Source organism: Balaenoptera acutorostrata, chromosome 7 (genome assembly GCF_949987535.1).
Source record: "Balaenoptera acutorostrata chromosome 7, mBalAcu1.1, whole genome shotgun sequence".
Classification (NCBI taxonomy): Eukaryota; Metazoa; Chordata; class Mammalia; order Artiodactyla; family Balaenopteridae; genus Balaenoptera; species Balaenoptera acutorostrata.
The window spans coordinates 35492146-35516188 of NC_080070.1; the positions used below are offsets into that span (position 1 = coordinate 35492146).

Below are 24043 nucleotides of genomic sequence, written 5' to 3' on the forward strand. Positions count from 1 at the left end.
TGTAAAGTTTTAGCAGCCAAAATATCAATTTGAACTAGTCAGTTGTACTGTGCATGCTGTCAATTATAGAATTTCTGATTTGTCTCTTTAATAACAGACCCACAGGACTGCTTGCTATCTCCTTTCACCTTTATCCCAAGAGTCTTTCTGCCACATCTCAAGTCAGCTGTCGGGCTTCATATCCTCATGCTTATCCATCTTCAACTTAACTCTCTCTGGAGCCTATATGCCTCCCACGCCAACTCCTCCATAAACTTTCCTCTGTCTCCACTAAACCATATTTTAAGTGCTGAAAATCTTTCATATCATTGAAATTGTCTTTACAGTTTTCAGTTTCTTCATAATCAAAATCATGGGTTCCTGCAGAAATTGCCACAATTTTCACAACTGTCTCCACTGGTAAGTAGTATATCTCCCTGCCCTTGTAGTCTCATGAGTTAAGAAAGGAGAACCATCATTGACCTTGGCCACCACTGTGATTTCTAGATAATCGTTCAGTCACCTGGAGCTAACTCCTTGCTCCTTTGAAGTTTGCTACAACTTCTCTTGTAACCCTTTCCCCTTCTTGTCATCATGACAGACCAACTCTCCAGGTTCTTCCCCAAGACCTTCCTAGTGACTTCAGCACATTCTCTGTATTTCTATTCACATGGTAGTCAGCTATTTCTTTTTTAAATGTTTTTTGTTTGTTTTATTGATACATTGAAACAGCCACTTGAAAATGTTCTTTTTTCCAGCTTAATTGAGGTATAATTGATAAAATTGTAAGATTTTTGAAATGTACACCATGATGATCTGATATATGTGTACCTTATGAAAGGACTCCACCTTCTCGTTAACACATCAATCAGCTCATTTAGTTATCCCTCTTCTTTTTTTCTTAGTGAGAACACTTAAGGTCCACTTTCCCAGCAAACCTCAATCATAGTGTTGCCAACTACAGTTACCATGTGATACATGAGGTCCTCAGACCTTATTCATTTCATAGCTGAAAGTTTATACCCTTTCTTTAGACCAATTTGGCAAGACCAATTGTTAAACAGTGTGGCACTGAAGCTAAAGAAGAGAGAGTCCAGGACATAACAAAAGGCCCTGCTAAAGAATGAATGCAGTCATTAATTTATCAATAGATCCCCAAATATGATTACTCTGTTTCAGTCATTCACTTGAGTCATTCAGTCAACCAGTCTTATTAATCATCTACTATGTAATCTGCTGATTAAGGGGCAACTGCCATACAGTTGTTTATCTCCCCCAATAGGATGTGCACTGAGTACAACAACAGAACAATAAAAGGGAGGACCCAGTTCTGCCTGAAGGGATAGAGAGCCATCCAGGAAGACTTCGCAGAGAAGCTGATGCTTGAAGCAAGACATTGAGGGAAAGAAGAATGTTGAACAGGAAAAGGGAGGGAAGACCTTTCAAAATCAGGAAACAGGTAGTAAAAATTGTAAAGCCATATGAGAGAGTACGCCAACATGGGTGACATATAGGGTACACACAAGAGAGCAGCAGGAGGCAAGTGCCAAGATGCACTTCATTTTCTGCCACACCTCGTATTTGACCTCACTGTGATGCAATCTGATCATCTCAAGCTGACCCTAAAATCCTTCAACAGTGTCCCATCAAAGTCAGATCCATATTTTGGAAACATTAGGAGTAACTGTAACCCAACAGAAGGAAGGCAGCCTCAGGAAGTTACTCTGTATATTTTCATTCTGTTTTTATTTCCTTAAAAAAAATCTCCTTAATCTCCATTCTCTGGGGACTGGTTCTGGCCTTTGCCTTCTCTTTCCTGGCCTTGCAATTGTCTCCTCTCTGGTTTCCCTGACTCTACTCTTCTCCAATTTAATCTTCCCATTCATTCTTAAAAACACAAATTTAATCATGTCACTCCTTAAATTTTTCAGTGCTACCAACTGTAGGATAAAATGCAAACTCTAGCTTGACAAACAAGTACTCTTCATGATATGGTCCTGGTGTTTATCCTCAGCCTCATCTCTTCTCACTCTCCCTACCTTTTGTAGTTCTATTCCACACGTTCTAAACTCTCTGCAGTTCCTCAAATAGAGCATGCTGTTCATGCTCCTGCACCCTTGTGGGTGCTGTTCTTTCTGTCTGGGATTCCCTCCTCACCTTATGTGGTGATATAGCAAACTCCTATTTAATCTTCAAAACCCAGACCAGATGGTTACTTTTTTATGGCATTGTCCTTGCACCCTGTTAATGTGTAGGATTTGTAGATCAACAGAATTTATCTATACATTGTCAATGCTATTTCTGTGCCTTACATATACAATTATATTACTAGTTTTCATGTCATATTAAAATTATTTCTTAGCATATCTGTTTCCCCTAACAGACTTTGACCTTCTCAAAAGCAGGAGTGTGTGTGTGTGTGTGTGTGTGTGTGTGTGTGTGTGTGTCTTCTCAGTTTAATGCTGTGCAGAGATATAAAAAGCACCTAAATGAAACATTAAAATGAGTCGAATTGCATTGAATAAAAGGAAATTATTCTAAAGGAGGCTGGTGAAGGCTGGTGATACACATTTACTTTGGAACATCCAACTCCTACCAGGGTACTGTTTAAGTAGAGTAATCAAGAGTGTTTAATGTAATGCAAACTATATATTTTGCTGTCGGTAAACTCCAAAGTATGGAGGAGTTATTATGAGTTGAACACATTGAAAATCTCTAGGGTCCCTGAAAGGCAGCTGTAGGTCCAGAAGTTGCTCTCCATTTTCTTACACAGCTACCAAATCCTGTTCCTGTTTCCTGATCTAGGGGAGAAATAAAGACTGAATGTATTGTGTCTGACTCCTTTGAGGGGAAGATACAGATTTGATCAAGGAGTCAACTTTCATATTCTTTTGATAATTAGCAATAACTTGTGACTATGAAGCTAAGCGTCACTCCTGCCCTGAACATGCAAACACGTGTACTTGATTTGCCCCGGTATTGTCTTTCATTTCATAGTTTTCCATTTATGTGCTACTCAGTGGTGTTTGCTGGAGAGGCCACTAACATTTGTCTTTAATGATCTGTGTGCTTGTGTGTGTGTAACAAATGTTTGTGTGTGTAAACAAATGTTTTGCTATTTTTCTCTTAGTAACACCTGCAGAAAGGCATGCGTAGAATAAGGTGAGAATATTTAAGAGTAGGAAGGGAGGCACACATGGAAAAAGAATTGATGCATTATAAAAATACAAGTAGAAGCTTCTGTGAGTATGTATGAAAGAATGATACACTCTAAATGGAACATGCAATTTTTGAAAGAATAAAGCTCTAAAATTTGGCTGTTCAGACTATTGTTAATTAGATAATTTAAGTCTAAAAATTAACTACTGAATTTAAACTATTCCTTTATCTATATTTTATATCTGTTGTTGATTTCCTGTGAGAGCAAAATGATCTCACAGTTATTTGATTGCTCTCCACTTTAGTCTGGGTGCTTTGTATAAAATATAATACAGTACAGATGTCAACTCAAGAACTAAATAGCACATATTTCTAAAGAACCATAAAAAATGGTAACACTACAGAAACAATGGCTCTGTAATTACTGTTTTGCTGTGGAGTGAGGTTAGGCATTTATCCTTGTACAGTCCTGATTCACTTACAGTCAGATATGCCCCTGTGGTCCTTTCCCCTTTGTTGATGAATGCGTGGTGCAGGTACCCTGTATGGCCACTACACTATTTGAGGTCATCCTGTACTGTTAGCACAAATGGTGTGAACAATAGTTTATATGCCACTTAACTCCTTGGGAAAAACGGTTAACCTTGCTGGAGAGGACAGATCAGTCATGTATAGTTATTAAGGTCTAGAAGGTTTTGTTATGCTCTAAAATACTTTTGTACCACCACAGTCTACTTCTGTATGAGACCTATTTTAGCTGGAAAGCAAAGGAAGGAGAAATCACCTTTGGAAATTTTACAAAATCTATACAATGAAATAGGGGATGGAAGTTTTTCAAAGATCCATTTCATTAATGACACCCACACTGCAGAGGTGGCAAACATTTTTCCCTTTAGAAATAGACTTTCTAAAAATATGTTAATGAATTAAGAATAAAGGCTTTGTGGATGTAAAAATGCTTTTGAAAATTTTCAGCTTGCTAAAAGGAATTCAATCTGATCGCTTTGTTTAAAGATTTCAGAATCATCTGATTATGTTTTAAGTGACTGCTTTTGCTATGAAATGAAGGGTCCTTATTAAATTTACTCCAGGTCATTACCAGACTTCATTTAAAATTAACTTTCAACCACTGCCCTTAGTAACTATGTATTTTTAATCTTGAGGGTCATCTGATGATGATAGTCTCAAAAGGAATCATCTGTGAACACCTAGGGAGACTCTTCGGCTTTCCCCTATTTTTAATGAAACCATAAGGAGATTGCATTGCCTTATTCCTGGTGAGTAAAGGATATGTAGAAAAAGAATCATGAATTTATTTTTATATTGTATGGTGCCACGTTTCTTGCTTTTTTCTGAAATAAATTAAAATTTCCTCATAATACATTACAGGCACTGAAGATATTTTTAAAATATTATAAGTGGAAAAGCATGAGATGAGCATCGCTTTTTTAAAAGGGTCAGTGTACAGGAATGTAGATAATCAAAAAAAAACTTTGTTTCTTATGGCCCCAATAAAACACTTGTGTTATATTTTTCTTGTGTGCATTTAAACTAGTAACAAGAAGAAGTGCATTTACATGCCTTTTTCAAACAGTAGAAAAAGAAATCAGTTTACCACCACTGCTATTTAAATATCGTCTAACTGGCAAAATTAAACCATGTCTCTTTATTTATTTATTGCACTTGTAAAAAGATTAATGGGGATGTGATTCCTTGAGGCTTTTACATATAACCCCTTCACAAAGAACAAAATTATACAGTTTGGCAAATGAACTAAATTAGCTACATTTATTTAAATAATCACTATAGAGAAAACAATAAATCAACAACATTCTGCACCAAAAAAGTGTTTACAGAGTGTCTTGTCATTTGTTTTATCAAGGACACAGACTTTTTGCTCTTAGCTAATCTTGCTTCTAACAGTCTATTATCACATCAACCATTAATGAGAATTTGCAGTAGGAATTTAGCTGAAGCTGAGGAAAGAAAAGTAGGAATAACTTCTACCTCTGTTGCCAGCACAGTTACTCTGAAATACATTCTTCTAATAAACATTTTATCAGAGGTTCCTAATAACTTCAGAGACAGTCAAAATGAAATGGCAGAGCTTTGTTAAATCAGGGGAAGAGACGATTTGAATGGTCATAATCGTGCAATTATCTCAGCCTCTGTCTATTTCAAAGGACTCCGTACATATCTCCATCTATATCAGGAGTAAGTGAGTGCGGGAGCTCTAATGCTGAACCTGTGATATATTCATAAATCAGGACTTTCAGAGCCTGTCACAGGCACCATAATGAGGGTCATTATTCAGGCAGAGTGTCAAAACTACTATCAAAGGGCCTTCTCAGAATTACAATCATTCTGTTTCTTGTTAAATAAGCAATGCAGTACACAAAAATGGCAAACAAGAAGCAGGTCAATTTGATACAGTGTGAGGGCACAGAGATCTCTAGAGTAATTTACCCTCTGGGAATTCTGATGTCTGGTGAGATGAATTATACACACCCTCAAAAAAGATTAATGGTAATAAAACCCCTTGAACATTTTCACCAAAAAAGCCCTACAAATTGCTCATAAGCAACTTCAGAAACAAAGCTGAAAAAAAAAAAAAAAAGATTAGTTTTGTTGTTGTTAGACCTAAAACTTCTTGCAAAGATAAAAATTATCATCATGGAAAATTGTCAGTAATTGGTGCACCAATAAAATATTATACATTTGAGTAACTTATAGTATTTGGTCATTAAAAAAAGTAAAATTGTAAAACTGGAAAATTTCCTTTCATTTATCTTAACCTCATCACTACATCTGCAAACACTCCTGTAGACTCACACATACACAAGCAGGAACCCACATGTCCCGTATATTATACATAAAACCCAAAACATTGCACAACGTAGTAATGTCATAAAGAAGCAATCTCCTGAAGTTCATGTTTTTCTGGTAAACACAGTGATGTAGTTAAAGAAAAATTCAGAAAGTAGGCTTATAAATACTTTCATTTTTTGTATATCAAAAAGGGAGGAAACAGTCTGTAGAATTATATGGCTATTAAGTATATAAGTACATCTTTCCTCAATTAGCATGCCTATGTTTTATATGCCCTAGTTAGTAAATGCTTTAGCACAACAGACAAGCCATGTTGTAAATTAGAACTAACATAAAAGTAGGAGTCTAGGTGGACAAGAGTTTAGAGAAATTTTTATATACTTCTGGAGTGAAAATTCATATAATCTTGTTGGAGGATAATTTGATGATGTGAATACAATGTCATAAAAATATTAATTCAAATTTGAATCTAAAGTTTCACTCGTAGAAAATCATCCAAAGATATAATTATGTACTAACATAACAATTAGAGCTCTACATATCTTAAGTAAAAGATTGGCTAGACCAGTTGCATTTGAGCCAAATAATAAAATATTATATATCTCCATTAAAAAGACGCTGTGGAATAATATTTATGATTCTGAGAAAATGTTCACTAAACATTTCTAAACAAAGGAATTTGCAACTAAAATTAGGTATTGGATGATAAATTTTGATATATGAGGTAATTTTTTTCTTTTTGCATTTTTCTGCATGTTTCAAATTTCATACAATCAACACATATTACTTTTGCAATAGGTAAATATTATAAGTATATTATATGAGTATTTGTTTATATAATAAAGACATTTATTTTAAGAGAAAATTTTGGAAGCTAAGTAGTATGATTTTAAAAGACTAAGAAGGAAACACTTTTCTAATAGAAATGAAAAATTTCCTTTTACAACTTTTTCAGTGAAATGAACACTTATTAGGAATAAATAGATGCATTTAACACACATTTTTCAATCAGCACTGCTTGCAATCCATGGATCTTCAGTGATTCTACCTTTGGTGTGGACAATAGTCCCTGCTTGATATAAACATTTATAAGAAGATATTTTTTAATTTTTATTGGAGTATAGTTGCTTTACAATGTTGTGTTCATTTCTACTGTACAGCAAAGTGAATCAACTATACGTATACATATAGCCCCTCTTTTTTGACTTTCCTTCCCATTTAGGTCACCAACGAGCATTTAGTAGAGTTCCCTGTGCTATACAGTAGGTTCTCATTAGTTATCTATTTTATACATAGTATCAACAGTGTATATATGTCAATCCCAAACTCCCAATTCATCCCACCCCCCCCTTTCCCCCTTGGTATACATACTTTTTTTTCTCCCCCTTGGTATACATAACGTTTTTTTTCTATGTCTGTGTCTCTATTTCTGCTTTGTAAATAAGATCATCTATACCAATTTATTCAGATTCCACATACATGCGTTAATATAGAATACTTGTTTTTCTCTTTCTGACTTACTTCACTCTGTGAGACAGTCTCTAGGTCCATCCACGTGTGTTTGTATTATGTAATTTTGAAAAAAATCATGTTGGGGGGGGAAGAGGAGATCTTTGAAATACTTGAAAAATTATTTTAATTCTTATGTTTTATCTCCATGTACTTTTGTTATTGTTTAAATGCAGCAACTCCTGTTAAAAGCATAAATCCAAGGAACCATTTAGTGATTTTTAAATCCTCCACTTTTTTAGCTTTGTGCTAATTGGCTACAAAATGGGATTAAGCACAATCAGATATAGTGGATTTTACAAAAGAAGGCAGAGCATAGACTTAAGGATAGATACGAGCCATTAACAAATAGTTATGTTTAACCCCTTGAGCTAGTTTGCTAACCAAAAAATAAAATGAAAAATAATTGATCTTCATGTATAAGACACAGAGCTACTTCAAGAGACTTTAAAAACCTTTGGGTTAAGTGCTGGAAGCATTGCTTTTGAAAGAGCACAGACTTCACAATAAGACAAAATAGATTCAAATCCAGGCTTCACCTTAACAGATACATACTACTATATATAAAATAGGTAAATAATAAGGACCTATTGTATAGCACAGGGAACTATACTCAGTATCTTGTAATAACCTATAATGGAAAAGAATCTGAAAAAGAATATCTGTGTGTGTGTGTTTGCGCACGTGTGTGTATAAGTGAATCACTTTGCTGTACACCTGAAACTAACACAGCATGGTGGATCAACTATACTTAAATTTAAAAAAAATTTTTTTAATTCAGGCTTCACCATTTGTTAATTCTGCAGCTTTGAACTAGTTACTCAATCACCTTGAGTCTCATTTTCTTATCTGAAAAATGGAGATGATGCCATTCACTTCCCTAACTCTGTGTGTGTGTACACATATTTTATTCACCTCTATATTTCCTCAAATTTCAGATTTTATTTAGGACTCTTAAGGAAAACATTTAGGATTACATAAAATACATAAATTTAACTAAGACTTGGACATATAGGTGCTTTTTTACTTTTTAAAAACAGTCATTAATGATTATTTCACATTTCTTTTTAAATTGATGTTCTCCAGCTATTCAAAAGAATTTATAGTAGGTTGATATCTACTGTGAAACCAAGAAACCATTAAGAAGATCTTATGTAGCAAGAAGATAGACTACATTTTTATCAAATGTTTGTAGTGGTCAGTTCTAAGGGAAGACAAAGTCAAACATTTGGTCAAGATTTCATTTCTATCTGACTTTCATGTGTGGAGGTTGAAGGAGGATTACTGAATCCCTTAACTCCTTTCTGTGAAACTGAATATTCAGTGACAATAAATCCTACCTTGTCCAGACTTACTCTTTAAGTAAATTGGTATCAATGAAATAATCAAAAGCAAACCAATTATGTTCTGGCATCTTTTCCATCTGTTTGGATTTAACTGTCTATTAAATGGTGTTTGCATATGAACAAATGCTCTTTTGTATGCAGAGGTACTCAATTATTTAGATTATATATTGGAATAAACAGTGCAGTGGAAGGACTGCTACCCTTGTAATATAGGACAATTACATTTTCTTGCATAGTTTACAGACTATTAAACTAATACCAGTTCGACCCACACTACCAGTTACTGGATTCTAACCTTTGCCTTCGAGACTTAGCTACTATGAGGGTCTAGTATCTACCCCAACAATTAGCAACCCGTGACAGTCATTTCAAATTATACCAAATTATGCAAATTAGTTTTGGGAAAAGGATTATATGAGAGGAGAACACAAAAATTTAATTTCAGTAAAGATCAGAGGTGAGGTTTGTAGCTGCTTGTTGCTGCTTGAGGACTCCCAGATATCTGTGGTTAAAAAGAGGTGGGTCTCTTGTTCCAGAATGGCTTTCCACACATATGCAGGTCAGGAGAGGCCTCAGTGTGAGCCTTTCCACACACGGGAATGTCGATTCCACCCCAACTGGGCACCTAGGAACTGCAACTAAGATTTCCTTTGTTAGAAATATCTTGATTTAATTTTCCTGAAAAAGGTGTTAGGTCATTAACACATATGTTCATCATGATGTGTGATATTTAATAACTATAACAAACTATCATGTTTAAAGTCTATCTTCACAGACTTCAATTTTTATAAAGGTTACTCAGTGAGGTAACCTTTTTCGTCACACTTCTACATTTTAATTACAAAATTAAAAAGTACTTTTTAAATTACAAAGATAATATTTATGCTGGAAGAAAACAGAGATCCTCCTCTTTCCAATCCTACCTAACATTTGTTATAAAATGTTTGGTATGGATTTAGATATTTAACCATGTTTATAAAAGTAGGCATGATTTTTTTAAATCTGTATTTTATAAAATAGAATTAAAGAACTTGAGAGAACAGGAGGTGCAGGTATAGTAAACTGGTGACTTGATTCCTCCATGTGATTTGCTGGAAAACGTGTTTAAATACACTCTATTTTCATATATCCTATCTGCACCACTTGCTTATGTTTTCCACCTGCCCACAGAAGGCATTTGAGTTAGCTGTTGGAGACTCTGGATAGTTAACCTGTTTTTGTTTTAATAGATAAATTGAGGGTAGGAAGAGGTTAAGTCCATCCTCAAGATTATACAGCAAGCTAATGGCATTTAGGGGACTAGACTGTGTAGTAAGTCCTTGTTTAGTGCCGTTTCCTCTAATCTCCACTGGTTCTCATGTCATGAATAGGCTGGATTTTTCACATCATATCTCTTTTATGTTTCATTCCAGCATAAAATTCATGCAAATTTGAGAAGTTCTTGTATTAATCTAAAATATGTTCCAACCCTTGCATAAATGTAGAAAGGAAATATGTTTTTGTTCTGATAAACTCTGAGTCATCTCAGATCACAGACCGTATTTATTCATTTTTATATATCCAGTATTGTGAGGGTCAGTTTTATGTGTCAACTTGCCTAGGTTGTAAGTATCCAGATAAATCAAATACTAATCTGCTTGTTGCTGTGAAGGTGTTCTGTAGATGTGATTAACATCTGCAGTCAGTTGATTTTATGTTAAGGAGATTATCCTGGATAATCTGGGTGGACCTGATCCAGTCAGTTGAAAGGCCTTAATAACAAACATGAAGAAGTATCCCAGGTAGACTGGAGTGTCAGCTCCTACCCAAGAGTCTTCAGCCTGCCCTTCCTGACAGCCTACCCTATAGGCACATTGGATTTGCATAGTCAGACCCCCGCAATCACATAAACTAATTCCTTGAAATGAATAAATTATATATATATAGTTATATATTTTATATATCTCCTACTAGAACTCTGACTGAGAAAAGTAAGTACCTGCTACATAATTCATAAATGTTTTCTGAACTGATGGAGATATGAATGAGTATGTTATGTTTCTTTAAAAACTATATCTTTTGATTGAATTTTTATCATATTACAAGCATTTTGTTATTTTTCTAATACATTTTAATGCATTAAAATTGATAAACAGGACTCCTTTATGACCTAGGTATCTAATGTCTATTTTATTTCTCTTGTTAGGAAATGCATCTCATCATTTGTCATGAGTAGAGTGGACTAGCTTCCTTAGTTACAGAAATATACAGAGATGGAGAAGACTCTTTAAAAAATAATATTTGTAGGAAGGAGTGTACATTTATACATTCTGTTCTCAGCTGCTGAAGAAGCACCTGTTAAATCTCCCCAGACCATTATGAATCCCTTTTTTAAAATCTCTAGTGCTGTAAATAATGAAATAGCAATATCTTGCAAGCATTGTATTGACTATAGTATCCCTTTGAAGTGAAGATTTGGCATATGGGTTACTCAGATCCTGTTCTTCCATTAATTAAAATTCTTACATATTTTTTGAGGGGGTGAATATGTTAAAATTTTTTTCCTAGTGATAATTCAATTATATAACTTTGTTATTGATCAACTCTTATAGGAGTAATGACAATGACAGCCTAATTACCCCCCCCCCCACACACACACACACACCCTCCTTCATGGCTAAGAGAAGAAAAAATACAGAACATGTCTTCTCATACAGTTTATTGAATATAGAGCTTTTTAAGGATCCCAGGGTCAGATTGGTTCCAACCTACAGAATATATGACTCCAAATAAAACCTTTCCTATATTCACAGGTGAAAGAAGAAAAGTCTAGCTGCACAATGAAGTCTTTTACACTACATCCATTTGCATTTCCAATGAATGTTGACTGCATACCACAGGCAGGTAATGTCAAGGTGACAGGTATGCGGGAGATGATTCTGATTCATAATGCATGTAACTCAAGGTGCACTTGTGCATATCAGACCATACAACACTGTTTATCAGAAATGTTCTGGGACAGCAAAACATTTAGGTAAACAAGGTTTTGTGTAATCAAGGGAGTTACAGGGTAATTGATTCATGTCAGGAGACATAACCTAGATTTAGATGGAAGGTAGTTTTGAATTGAGGATTTTGGAAATGTGGAGCTTTAAATACATAAATGTAGGATTCCCAGATTTCATTAGCAATATTAATGTGTATTTTGGTTTGCATTTTAGACACATAAAAATAAGTTATCTGGAATCCTTTAGGTAATTCCAGAGACAGTAAAAAATTTAAAGCATAAATATTCAAGTGTTTGAATAAACATTGTTTTCAAATATAATTTGTCTTGAAGCTAAATACTGGCTAAAGTGAAAAAAGAATCTACCAGTATCCACCTCACTACAAATAACTCAATTTCATTAGTCTGTCATACAGAGTGAAGTAAGTCAGAAAGAGAAAAACAAATACTGTATGCTAACACATATATATGGAATCTAAAAAAAAAATGGTTCTGACGAACCTAGGGGCAGGACAGGAATAAAGACGCAGACGTAGAGAATGGACTTGAGGACATGAGGAGGGGGAAGGGTAAGCTGGGACGAAGTGAGAGAGTAGCATTGACATATATACACTACCAAATGTAAAATAGATAGCTAGTGGGAAGCAGCTGCATAACACAGGGAGATCAGCTCGGTGCTTTGTGACCACCTAGAGGGGTGGGATGGGGAGGGTGGGAGGGAGGAGCAAGTGGGAGGGGATATGGGGATATATGTATATGTATAGCTGATTCACTTTGTTATACAGCAGCAACTTACACAACAATGTAAAGCAATTATACTCCAATAAAGATGTTGAAAACAAAAAAGAATCTACCAGTATATGGGAATTTGGGCTCTATTTTTGGCTATCAAATACATGTTTTAATTTTCAAATATTAAAAAAAGCTCTGTACATAACCTAAGTTTTCTACATAATTATTCATTTTGCACTTCAGTTTTTCCTGTATATTCCTGATCCAGCAATACAGATGGAACCATATAAATTCTAAGGTATGGTTGATGATTGCTTTACTGTTTGATTTCCTGACAGTTGGGCTTTCTGATCTTCACTATATGCTTCCCTTCATGGGCAAATAATTGTTTATTCTATAAGGAACAGTAATCTGTTCTATATTGCTATTACATTAAGAATCACAGACATTGAGTTGGAGATTTACTATTTAGAGTTTAGAAATTTTACTTGAAAGGCTTCCCATGTCCTTTTTGATGTTTAGTAAAGCCTCCATAATCTGGCAAAGTAATGAGTCCCTTATCCAGTCTCACAGCCTTTGTATCTGCCTTTGAGAGGCTCGTTCATTGAATTCCTTGGCCTCACCTAAGTTGGGTATTGGGGAGTAAATCTTTCTTGGAGGTGACACAGCTTTAGCAGCAGGCAACTTGCTGTTGGGGCAAGTTTGGTGGCCTAGGAATTACTTTAGACTAGGAATTAACAGTCTGTTCGGTCTTAGGGTTTCTTAAATAATATAATTCTCTCTGCTATTGAGAAGGTTTCCAGTCTATTTACTTTCTATCAAGTGCATTGGACAATAACCAAAGCCAAATGTCCTTTCTAAATATAAAGTTTATTGATTCCTGTCTCCAAGCCACTGGCCTCAGTGATTTGCCCATCTCTACTTTAATGCACATTCCTTAGTTTAATGGCCTCTGATTTAATGTACTGCTGATTCTTATTTTTAAGGTAAAATATATCATGGCTTCATATTGATTTTTCAATTCAAATTCAGAACTTCAGGAATTTAAAGTTTCTTTGATCTTATATCTATACCTACTTTCTCATATCTTGAGAAGCCTGGTTCTCAATGAGCTTAGGAATAATAGAATTAAAATATTATCTTATAAAAAAATATTATTATATGCACACAGCAACCTCAGAATGACAATAGAAATGCTGTGACCAATAATATCATTACTGAAAACAGTAAGAATTTGTTACAGTTCTGTATATCCTACTAGGGATGTACAGTCAAATTACTGGGTCTTAAAGTCACTTATAGTTTCTCTTTGTGTGGTTATTCCAGCAACTCAGTATATATTTAGGTTCATTTGTTTTCATGTTCTTTTCAATTTTTAAAAATTGCTTCTTCAGTTAAATTTTATACTAATGTAAAATATTTAGAGAGTTACAAAATTAAATTAACAAAACAAGTACATTCAAAGAAGATAATCTTTTAACATGGTCCCTTTTAACCTATTCTCTTCCTCCTACTTTAGGTGACCAAATTTCATAATTTATCCATTTTTTATACTCAAACACATATTTGTATGCTCCCTTTCTTAGTTAAAATAATTGCATACTAGACATTCCTCCACCACCTTGCTTTTAATTACTTATACTCTATATATCACTTCTTAATAGAATATAGAGCATACTCTTCTATTGTATGGAGCTACCATAGATAATTCAGTTTCCTATTAAGAGGCATGTGAGTTGCTTTCTTTTTATATTATTAGTAACCTTGTGCATATGTATTTTCATATGTTTGTCAGTGTGTCTTTGGGATAGACTCCTGGAAGAAGGACTGACAGCTACCAAAGACACATTAATAATGTATTCAAATGCCTGTTTCTCACCCTTAACCTTGCCAGTATAAGTGAATATCAAACTTTTGGATTTATGCCAATATAATAGCTAAAAAAGATTGGTGTTCCATTGTAGCTTTAATTTGCATTTCTCTTAATTTGTATGAGGTTAAGTCTCTTTTAATACATTTAAGTGGTATTTGTGTTACTTTTCTTGTAATCTGTTCATTCACTAGCTCATTTTAGATAGATTTTTTTTCTCTCTCTGTAAAAACTAAATGTATATTAAAAATATTAACCCTTTGACCATGATATACATTGCAAATATTTTCCCTAGTTTCTCCATTTTTCATTTTTCTTTATTTTGCTTATGATGCCTTTTGCCATGTGGAAGTTTGTAATATGTATAGGTATGTATGTTTGTATATATGTAATATGTGAACTACATTATGTATGTGTCTATATATATATATAATCTTTTATTCTGTATTTTGAGTTATAAGTTAGTGAGATGTTTCCTATTCCCACATTAGAGAGGAATTTACCCATGTGTTCTTTTAGTGAACTAGTTTTCTTTTGTGTATTTGCTTTCATGTTTAAATCTCTGATACATTTAGAAATCGTCCTTGTGATGGGAGAAATGTATTCTTATTTTTTCTGCATGGTTATCCAATTACCCTAATACCACTTATTAAAATTTCATTTCCTTTATAACAATTTGAGAAATAAAATTATTGTATATTATATGTATTTATATAATATGTATGTATTATATATTAATTTCACACATGCAGTTGTGTTTATTTCTGAGTTTCCTATTTATTACATTTATGTGGTAGCTTTAAAAATAAACCAAATTCTTTGATACTCGCCTCACCTCTCGTAAAAGGTGAAGCTTAATTCCCCAGCCCTTGAGTGAAGGATGGACTTAGTGACTTACTACTAAACAACAGCATATGGCAAAAGTGATGATATGTCACTTTGGAGATTAGGTGATAAAAGACTGTGACTTCCATCTTGGGTTTGAGTTCTCTTTCTAAATATATAAATTAAGAAGAGCTGCCACCTTTACATTGAATATTCCTATTTGAATGCATGATATATTTTCCTATTTATTCAAAGTCTATTTTTGTGGTTTTTTATGAGTGTTTTCTAGTTTCCTGATAAATGTTTTGTATATTTCTTGTTAAACCTATGTTTCTGTATTTTTTTCTCTTTGCTATGATAAATGGAGGCTTTTCTTCCATTTCTCCCCACCCCATCCTTGTCCTCCTCTTCATCCTCCTCCTTCTCCTCTTCTTCTTCCTCTTTCAGTTTTTATGTACAAATACCTTTGACTTTTGTATGTTCATCTTGTAACCTGCAGGGGTAAGCAAGCTGTGCGCCCCTCACCAAAAAAAAAAAAAAAAAAAAAACGGAGACGCAAGAGGGAGGAGATACAGGGATATATGTATAGCTGATTCACTTTGTTATACAGCAGAAACTAACACACCATTGTGAAGCAATTATACTCCAATAAAGATGTTAAAAAAATAAAAACAAAAAAAAAGCGGTGTCTGCATTCTAATCCTTGGAATCTGTGAATATGTTAGGTTAAATGAAAAGAGAAACTAAGGCTGCAGTTAGAATTAGGTGTTGCTAACCAGCTGACCGTAAATTAGTGAGATGATCCTACTTATACAGGTGTGGCCAATGTAATTACAAGAGTCAGGGAAAAGCGGGAGTGGGAGGCAGGGAGAAAATTGTTAGCGAGGTGTGATGTGGGAAAGATCTGAGTTGCTGTTTCTGGCTTTGAAGATAGAAGGGGGCCACAAGATAAGGAGTAAGAATGGCTTCTAGAAGCTGGGAAAGGCAAGGAAACGGATTTTTCCCTAGAGCCTTCAGAAGGTATGCAGCCTTGCCAACCTTGATTTGAACCTAGTGAGACCCAGAACGGTAAGGTAATATATTTTTGTTGTTTTAAACCTATTATGTTTCGGTAATTTGTTAGTGCAGCAATAGAAACTAACACACTTGAAATTTATTGAATTTTCTTACTGTTTTCAGTGTTTTTATCTATTGATTCTTTTCGGTTTTTGCATATATTTGGTCGTATCATCTGAAAAGACATGCCAGTTTCAATCTGTATTGTTCTGAGTGCTTTGGCTAATATCTTTCAAAACAATGCTATATTATAGTGAATACAGTGGTAATCCTTGTCTGTTCCTGGGTTTACTTTGAAAACCGCTAGTATTTCCACATTAAGGGGCTGACTTTTGGGTTAAACCATATGTGTTTTATCATGTTAAGAAATTATCCATCAATTCCAATTTTGTTGGTGTTAAAAATTTTTCAAATGCTTTTCTGCATCCAGGAAGATAATCATATGGGTTTTCATCTTAACTCTGTTAATAAGATGGTGGGATTCTATTCGCAAATATTTTATTAAAGATTTTTATTTTGATATTTAAAAGTGAAATAGATCTGAATTTTATTTTCTGGTTAATTTTTGTGTCATATTGGAATCACTGTTAAACTTCCTTTTCAAAATTAATTTGGAAAAAGGGAAAGAACTACTGATATATACTGCAACATGGCTGAACCTGAAAAACAGTATGCTAAATAAAAAAAGCCAGACACAAAAGGCAACATACTGTATGAATTAATTTATATGAAATGTCTAATAAAGTCAAATCTCTAGAGCTGGAAAGTAAATTAATGGTTGCCTAGGGCTAGAGGTGAGAATGAAGATTAGCTACAAATGTGGATCTTATTGGAGTGATGGAAATGTTCTAAAAGTGGATTGTGTTGATGATAGTACAACTTGGCAATTTACTAAAAATTGTTAACTTTTACATTTAAAACCAAAGTGGGTTTTATGTTATGAAAATTACACTTCAGTGAAGTTGTTAAAGACAATTTTTTTTGAAATTTAAATGTAGTCCTACCAAAACCATATAGTTGTGTTTAATAGGGAAAAAAAATGAAGTTGGAAGTTTCCTTCATTTTCTAGGCTCTGGAATAGTTTAAGTAGCATGGAAATTATCTGATATGTAAATGTTTGGTAGTATACCTAATGGAAATACTGGTCCTGGTGATTTATTGTGTGTATTGGGGGAGGGGATGTGGGGTGGTGTCTTAAATGATTTTCTCTAATTCCTCTATGGTGATTGGCCTGTTCAGATTTTCTGTCTCTACTGAGTCAATTAGGTAAGCAGCATATTTCTTTAAAAAATTCATTTCATTTTGGTTTTAAAGTATATTTACAGGGATATGCAAATATATTCTTTATCTTAAAAAATTCTTCAGACATTTTCCACTTATTTTTAATTTTTGTGTTTCCTCCCTTTTGTCCTTGATTATGTCAGCTAATAGTCTATTTTGTTGGTCTTATTTCAAACAATGATACATATTTGGATTTGCAAAATGCGTCTTGTAGTTGGTTTTTCTGAGTGAATTCTCCTTGGTATGCCTTGTGCCCTTTCAGTATGTGATATATATATATTTCAGGAGTAACCCTTGAGTTGCAGATTTCAGTAGTTGTTCTCTTCCATTGCTTTGATTTTCTTCTTTGAGGACACCTCTTATGCATATATTGCATCTTCTTTTCCTATATTGTGTATCAGTGACTTTCTCTCGAAACTTGCTATCCCTTTTGTATCTTTTTACAATGTAATTGGGGTGAGGTGTAATTTATATACTATAAAGTCCACCCACTTTAAGTGTGCAGTTTCATAATTTTTAGTAAATTTATACAGTTACAGAATAATCACAATAATAATTTATGAACACTTTCATCACCTTATGCTAGAGCATAAAACAAGCCATGATAAATATAAAAGGGATGAAATAATGTAAAGAAAAATCTCTGAGTAAATGAGAATTAAATTAGAAATCAGTAACAAAACAGGTGGGAAATCTCCAAATATTTGAAATCACACAATTTATTTATAAGTAGCACACGAATCAAAGAATCATTCACATATCGAATGTTCCACATACACTTAGCTTCTTTGAAGTCTTTGTTTGCTAAGTACAAAATTTAAGATCAATTAGAAATAGTTTCTAGTGAAGAGTGTATGGATAAAAATTTGCTGTTTCTTTGAATTTCTCCTGATTTTTGGTTGAAATCTAAACGGTTTAGATGATATGTTAGTAACTACAAATTTATTTTCCTGAACATCTTTTTGTTGTTGTTTGGCTTTTTGGGGGGAAGGTGGTTATAATTTATTTTTGTAACTTGACTAGGCTTACTCCTAGAAATCTTTCTCTTGTTGTTGTGACTGCTGACATGTCCCCTCAATTCTTTTATTCCGATTTTTATTTTTAAGTCTGGCTTCTTAGGCTTTGTCCTGTGACTGCATGGCTTATGAGGCAGTCAGTGATGTAAGCAGAGGTTGTATAAAAACTTGTCCAGTTCGTCAGTCTTCCACCTTCTGTGATGGTTATGTGTTTGAGTTGAACAGTGCGTTCAATGCTCATCCAGTCCTCAAATCTCTCTCTTGCCTTTTAATTTCCACTGTATTCCCTTGAGTCTTCTTGGATACGTTCATAGTTTCCTAGTCAGCCAGAGATGTGTACAGAACTTACCTGGTTCTTCTGTATCCTTCTGTGATATCTCTTAAATTGCTGGCTAGTTTGCCACTCACCCCAATGTAAGTTTTCCCATTTATTTTCTGTGGGAATTTGTTTTGTACTAGAATTGCCATGTTCAGCTGACAAAGCTAAGAATTTTAATTCGCTGGCCGAAATTGACTCTGTCTTTTCTGATAGTAAAGCAGCTGGTTTTGCAGCCATCTATATACTCTGGTAAAGCTACAGATCTCAAGCGACCAAACTTGAGGGAGTGCGTGTTATGTATGTGTGGTGGGGGAGTGGTAGTACTTGAAGACAGAAGGGCCTCAAATTACTGCTATTTTAACCAAAGCCCAAGAAGTTTTTCAAAAATAAATACTTTTTGATTTGTTTTATATCTTTAGTCTATTTAAATGCCGTCAAATAGTTATTTTTGAGACTTTTGTTCAGCTAAATAGTTTTTCCTTGCAGAGTGGGTTCACTCACCTCTATATACCACCATAGCCAAAGTACCTCATGTCATTTCTTTGGTTTTAAAAATTTCTCCTTATCATTTTCTGTTTGTCTTCAGATAGCTGTTGTTTATTCACTCTTGTGTTTCTTCTTATGTAACTTTTTTCCTTTGTGAAATGATTTTTAATTTTATTTCAATCTTTTACAGTTTTTTTTCTCTTTCTCTCTGAGTATTTCTAATTCTCATTTATGGTGTTCTTTCATGTTTTCTATTTTCATTTGGCTCATTTTGAAATACTTGGTTACAATTTTTATCCATTTTTGTGAACATGTTTTTGTAGCAGGCTTTTATTATCCAAGAGAACATTATTCTCTTTATTCTCTTATTTCTTACAATGTTGTATGTGATTCCTTTTACATTGTACATTTTTACATAAATTTAGTTTACTTAAACTTTTAGGAAGGATTGGTCAGGATAGTTATTCTATTTTCATGACCTGAGAGATCCTGCTTTGGTTGTTTTTGCAAAAAGATCAAAATACTTTCTGAGATTTGCTTCCCTTTCTGTCCTTACTCCTTTTATCTGGACTTGTTCTTTATTTTGCTCTCATTCTTAACAGCTTGCTTAATTTACATTGTAGTCTCAGTTGTTTATCTTTTGTATGTGTCTCTGTCTAGGAAAGGAGTTTAGGGTTTTGTCTGTCTTTTGTTTTTAGTTTTAAGCATTCATATCGCTAAGACTGCCTCAGCCTTCTCACCTTCTATGAATCCAGTATTCTCATTGCATTAAGTGTGCAGACTTCTCTCAATTGCAGCTACTTTTCAGATTGGCCTGCCACCGTTTCTAATAAATGCCTGTTGGGTACTTTGTTGCTCACTGTTGTCTTTCTTTTCTTTCTCCCACAGAGCTATTAATGCCACATTGTACTTATAGCTACTGATGTTTTGTCCCCACCTGCTCATATTTTGCTGTTCGTGTAGCTGATTTATCACCAAATATTTTGTAAATATTGTCTGTAGTCGTTGTTGCTTAATTTTGCCATTCTAGTTGTTCTATTTCTATGGAAGGATTTAGGTAGCTTCAAAAGCCATGCTGCAAGAATTCCATTTCAACTATCACCCAATTAAGCTGTTAATTGACTTAATCTTTCCACTGAAAGCCACTATAAATAATGGTCAAAATGCAAAAGATAATGACTGAAAGGCACTGAGGGATTATCAAAAACAGGCAGACTATAAAGTGGAGTGGATACTCCAATGATGGAAGCAACAGATTCTTACCCATTTTCTTTAACTTTTAGCCTAAGTGCAGACTAATAGAAATTTTTACAGTTTTTATTGTCTGAAAAGATAGAGGACAGATTTTTAGACAACCACCCTCCAGATACTGAGGGAGAAATTCCAGAAGGAAGAGAGCCAAAGAGCAGAAGTCCCACAGTTGGTATTTCAACCCTGTTTGGATGTCTGGCTGAGCCATAAATCATGAATGCACAAGATATACTCTAGCTCGATTTAAAAGAACTAAACTTTCATTTGATACTCTTCTCAGGAGACAGATTTTTTGGGTTGAGTTCAAACAAATTAATGGCCCACTTAAAAAAAAATGCATCACCACCCTTTGGAAGACTATAACAGAATCCAAAGTCTGCAAAACATAATGGCAATATGTCCAATATAGTATCCAAAGTTACTAGACAGACAAGGAAAATATGAATTCTTTTCAAGAGAAAAGATAATAAGGAAAACAATTCTAAATATCCGCGTATTGGAATTTGACATAGGATTTTTAAAAGTTATTATAATTGTGCTCAGGAGCATAAAGGAAAATATGTTCACAAGAAATGGGAAGATGAGAAATCTCAGCAGAGAAATAAAAATTCTGTATCTGAAAATAAAAACTCAGTAAGTGGCTTTAACTAAAGGCTGTACATAGCATAACAGAAGTAGGAGTTAGTGAACTAATATACTTCAATAGAAAATATTCAATCTAAAAAGAGGTAAGAGGTTAAAAAAAAAAAAAAGAACAGCATCTCAGGGACTCATGAGACCTTACTGAAAGGTTTTCTGTATGTAATTGGAATTCAGAAGAAGAGAAGATAGTGAATTGGGCAAAAATAATAATAAAAAATAAGGGCTGAAAACTTCCCAAATTTGGTAAAAACATAAATGCAGGTATTTAAGAGTCTCTGCAAATCCTTTCAGGAAAAAGTACAAGAACAACCTCTGAAAGGCACATCATAGTCGAATTTGTGAAAACGAAAAACGAAAAATCTTAAAAGCAGAAAGAGAATATTGAATTTTTACTTACAAAGGAACCACAATTTACATGTTGTCTGACTTATCAGAAGCTACAGAAGCCAAAAAACAGTGGGAAGCATCATTAAAATACTGATGGTGAAAACTGTCACCCTCCCACTTCTATATCCAACAAAATTATCCTTTCAGAATAAAGGTGAAAGAAAGATATTTTCAGAGGAAAGAAAACTGAGATAATTCACTGCCAGCCGATCTGTACCACAAGAAATGTTAAAGGAAATTCCTGAAGTTGTATAAGCTATGTAAAGTTGTATATGATAAGTAATTTATATTCTATTTGTATTACACATAGGAAAAACAGGTTTAATTTGCCTCATTTGGAGATCATCTTAAACAGTTCACTTATTTACTAATTATAATGTTAATGGTGTGATCGCATTACATTTTTAAAATATTTATTTATTTATTTATGTTTATTTATTTATTTTATTTTTGGCTGCGTTGGGTCTTCCTTGCTGCGCGAGGGCTTTCTCTAGTTGCGGTGAGCGGGGGCTACTCTTTGTTGCGGTGCACGGGCTTCTCATTGCGGTGGCTTCTCTTGTTGCAGAGCACAGGCTCTAGGCACGTGGGGATCAGTAGTTGTGGCTCACAGGGTCTAGAGCGCAGGCTCAGCAGTTGTGGCGCATGGGCTTAGTTGCTTCGCGGCATGTGGGATCTTCCTGGATCAGGACTCGAACGTGTGTCCCCTGCGTTGGCAGGCAGATTCTTAATCATTGCGCCACCAGGGAAACTCTCCATTACATTTTTATCAATATGTGTTGTGCATTCTTCTAAGTCTTGTACATTCAGTATCTTATTTAATCCTCCCAATCTGTGTCCGAGAATAGGTATTGTTATGCCCATTTTTATAGATGAGGAAAAGGAGCTGATTGGTTCAAAGGCTTGTCCAAAGTCAAACTTCTAATTAGAAGTGGTGCCATGATTCTAGACTCATCTGTCTTACTTTTAGTCCTTATTTCTTTGCCTCCATGTTCTAGTACACTTGTGCTGATCAAATATTAGCATTGAGGCTAGATATTTATTAAAAGATCATAAAAATCCATCTAGTATTGAAATTGGTAACTGTCCTCTCTCCTTTAACCCCAGATTAGAATACTTAGTCCTTTGTTAACTTTTTTTCTTTTTTCAGGTATTGGTTAATTAAGGAAGAAAAGTAATAGACTATAATTTCAAAAATATTTTATCAAGTCATAGAATAAAAGCAGAGCCCATAATTTGACTCCATGGAGAAACTATTTTACTGATTAGAGTAGTTAGGCTGAGATTATTAAAAACAAATTGAAAAATTTTCCTTGGTCTACTGAATAATAATAGTTACTGGATTTTGACCTTTGTCACTTTTATTATATAAAAAGCATGGATAGGGAAAAAGTGGGATCTAAACCATTAGAATATTCATGAGGAACCTGAGAAATCTCCAAGCTTCTGTGAAATACTTATTTTTATATCTTGCTTCTGGAAGGCAATTTGCACCAACTTCCATTATAAGGTTGTGACTAAAATTTGACTAAAATGTTAACTTGACATGGCCTGGAAAATGAAATACATAATCAGAGTAAAATAAACAAATTATGCTTAATAGAGAATTGCTGAGTTCAATAATTTAAATCATCAAGTGTTTAAGGAACTTGTGGATATAGATTTGAGGTTGCTTCAACAAAGGAGACCAGACACATTTTTAGGTTTGATTTCTTATTTACGGGTACTGTGGCAAACTGTTGGTCACCTTCCATATCATTGCACCTGTTTCCTCGTAACAGAACCAAATTTTGTTCAGGTATAATGTGGCCATGTGTTTCATGGGATACATTTTGATAATTTAAGCCAATTCGAAAATTCTGTTTCCCTTCCCAAGAATACTTTTGGAATAAGTATGTGATGCAAGTCTGGTGAATAAAACATAAAAAGATTTTACTATAATATGCCTATTCTTTTTTTTTTTTTCTTTAATTTATGGCTGCATTGGGTCTTCGTTGCTGCGTGCGGGCTTTTCTCTAGTTGCAGCGAGCCAGCGGGGGCTACTCTTCGTTGCGGTGCACGGGCTTCTTACTACGGTGGCTTCTTCTGTTGCGGAGTACAGGCTCTAGGCACGCAGGCTCAGTAGTTGTGGCGCACGGGCTTATTTGCTCCGTGGCATGTGGGATCTTCCTGGACCAGGACTCAAACCCGTGTCCCCTGCATTGGCAGGCGGACTCCTAACCACTGCGCCACCAGGGAAGTCCCTGCCTATTGTTAAGGTGTTACTCATCCTTTTAAACCACATATATGACCTCATGATTTGTTTCTACTCACTGGTGAGCTGAGGATAAAACAATCTCCAACTTAGACTATAGTTGACACCTCATGATATGT

The 24043-nt window shown here is 34.4% G+C and overlaps 2 long non-coding RNA genes across 2 annotated transcripts; both read left to right on the plus strand.

The window, feature by feature from the left end:
- Window positions 1-323: 323 nt before the first annotated feature.
- Window positions 324-4419, plus strand: LOC130708644 (uncharacterized). Its single transcript, XR_009008929.1, has 3 exons — window positions 324-399; window positions 1262-1438; window positions 4302-4419. It is a non-coding gene; the product is annotated as an uncharacterized LOC130708644 (long non-coding RNA).
- Window positions 4420-11610: 7191 nt separating this feature from the next.
- On the plus strand, window positions 11611-14488 carry LOC130708643 (uncharacterized). Its single transcript, XR_009008928.1, has 3 exons — window positions 11611-11705; window positions 12784-12838; window positions 14336-14488. It is a non-coding gene; the product is annotated as an uncharacterized LOC130708643 (long non-coding RNA).
- Window positions 14489-24043: the final 9555 nt, after the last annotated feature.